Source organism: Suricata suricatta, chromosome 1, assembly GCF_006229205.1.
Source record: "Suricata suricatta isolate VVHF042 chromosome 1, meerkat_22Aug2017_6uvM2_HiC, whole genome shotgun sequence".
NCBI lineage: Eukaryota > Metazoa > Chordata > Mammalia > Carnivora > Herpestidae > Suricata > Suricata suricatta.
Window position 1 is genome coordinate 95,005,451 of NC_043700.1, and position 2,816 is coordinate 95,008,266.

A 2,816-nucleotide genomic window follows, 5' to 3' on the forward strand; every position below is an offset into this window, starting at 1 on the left:
GCTGTCCTGGAAGACTTCACAGCAGAGACTGTCCCTGGCCTGAGCTTTGAAAGATGGGTTGGGATCTTGTATTCAGCAAGGTGAAGATGGGCAGAGGAACATTCCAAATTTCAACAGGTGTGAGCAAAAGCAAGTATGTTCAAAGAAGGGTAGGATGTACCAGCAATTGCAAGCCATTTCGTATTATCAAGGTATAAATTTTAAATTACACCAGGGTATAAATTTTAAAAGCTAATGCCGAAGAAGCCACAAGGTCCCAGGCCTTGGAAAATGCTTGCACCATGTGGAGGAGCTGGGATGTTATCCAGTGAGTACTGGGAAGTGCCTGAAAAGCACAATGTCGCCAATCCCTTCACCGTCCTTCTCTTGTCACCAGCACACAAGATAGTCATGAGCCCGGCACTTCAGAAAGCGGTGGGGAACTGGAGGGGTGAGGAGAAGTATCAGCTTCTCCTTTTCCTCCTGCTGCCATCCCTGAATAAATGTCAACTCTGCTCCCCTGTCAGCCTCACTGGATTGAATGTAGGATATCTGTGACACAGACTAGAAGGCTAATGAGTATCACATAGAGACAATATTGGAAGAAATGTTCATTCTAATAGAGGGCAAGGGGGGATATATCTATAGCTAGAAACCAGAGAAAGAAGACTATGCAGAAATAAAAGTGCAGATGTGTGTAGTATATATACATGTGGTATATATAAAATTCATAGGCATTTGTCTATAAAATTCACAAATAAGAGGTAATGAATATCCAGGAACACATAGAAGAACATAGGAATCATTGTAAGAGTAGGCTTATTGCTTGGATGCTTAAAAATGATTTCTATACCTATTGTAGGAGGTATAATAATACTGACTTCTATTCCAAAAATTTCTCATGGAAATTTGGAAATCCCATTATTTTTTTTAATGTTTAATGTTTATTTATTTTTGAGAGAGAGCACACACAGAGGAGGGGCAGAGAGAGAGGGAGCACAGATTTTGAAGCAGGCTATAAATGCTGGGCTGTCAGCACAAAGCCTGATGCAGAGCTTGAACTCCCAAACCGCGAGATCATGACCTAAGCTGGAGTTTGACACTTAATTGACTGAGCTCCACAAAGCCCCTCAAATCCCATTATTTTATAAGCTATGCTGTATATCCACATATATAAAATAAATTAACCAAAAGAAGAAAAAATATATATTGGAAAAAGTTGGGTGAAAGAGTTGAAGAAAAGAGTGAAAGAGAAGAAGAAAAACATAAGAAAGAAGCTAAACAAAGGCGAAGAAATACAAACTCCAGGTGTAATAATCAACAACCAAGTGATTGCTTATAATATTTTACTCTAAGTACCATGCTAAGGGCCTTAATTCTAACCCATTCAATCCTTTAACTGTCCTACTATTGTTTTGTCCATTTTACAGGTAAAGAAACTGAGGCTTACTGAAATTGAATAGCAGAGATGCTAAACTGAAGCCACACAGGTAATAAATGGGACAGAAATTGGAATGCAGAGGGCCAGAACGAAGCCCCCTGAGTGGGAAGATGTTGCTCTACTAAAGAGAATGGCTCTGGGTTGAAACCATTCATTAAATGAAGCAATCCAACCCCCCCCAAAACAAAGAGCCTCACAAAGGCTTCCCTGAACACAAATGTCATGAAAAAAGAAAAAAAAAACAGTTTTAATTCTCTTAGAAAGTCTACATTAGAAATGTTGACATCTGCTGTTTTCCATCATGTTCCAAAGGGGGGTAGTACCGTTGGCTATGAGGCATAAATAACTTGTTACTAATAACAAAGCATCTTGGCTTTTAAATGAAAATTCTATAGGGAAAAAATAATTTTGTACATCTAGAAGGAATCTATAATCAACAAAGTTTACATGCATATATATATCCTCCCATCAAAAAAAAAATTAGTAACTGACATGCACATAGGGCTTGGCTACGAAGAAAAGAATTTACCTAAAGTATGATGGAGCGAGTAGAAAAATCACTTTAGATAAGGTCTCTTGTCAGTAAAAAAAACTTTCAACTTAGCTTTTAATTAGTTAAATACAAAGAGCAACCAATTACTCTGATCTGAAGTTTATTCAACACTTTTTATTCAGAGCTAATAACCTCTACAGTTTCATGGTTCTGAATGTTTATTCATATTTGGGCAGTTAATCTGGGCTATTGTTCTGATTTCTCTATAAAAGGACACTGTTCTGAGTATTGTTACAGTACACAAACTACAGTTTAATTTTTTTTTAAGTTTATGTATTTATTTTGAGAGAGACAGAGACAGCGTGAGGGGGAGAGTGGCAGAGAGAGGGGGAGCGGGAGAGAGAGAATCCCAATAGGCTCCACACAGTCAGCACAGAGCCCAATGCAAGGCTCGGACTCATGAAATTGTGAGATAATGGCCTGAGCTGAAAATCGAGAGTCAGACATTTAAACCAACTGAGCCACCCAAGCACCCCAACAAACTACAGTTTAATTAAACCATGGAATAATGTTGGATTTAAAAAGATCAGTCTAGGGGATGCCTCGAGGTGCGGGGGGGGGGGGGGGACTCAGTCAGTTAAGCATCTGACTGTTGATTTCAGCTCAGGTCATGATCTCACAGTTGGTGAGTTTATGCCCTGCATTGGGCTCTGCACTGATAGTACAGAGCTTGCTTAGGATTCTCTCTCCATCTTTCTCTCTGTCCTTCGCCACTGTCTCTCTCTCTCTCTCAAAATAAATGAATAAACTTTAAAAAAATAAAAATAAAAAGAGAAGTCTATAAATCATTGTTTTTATATTTCTAATGTCTATATTAATCCAATTAATGAATAATGTCTTTGT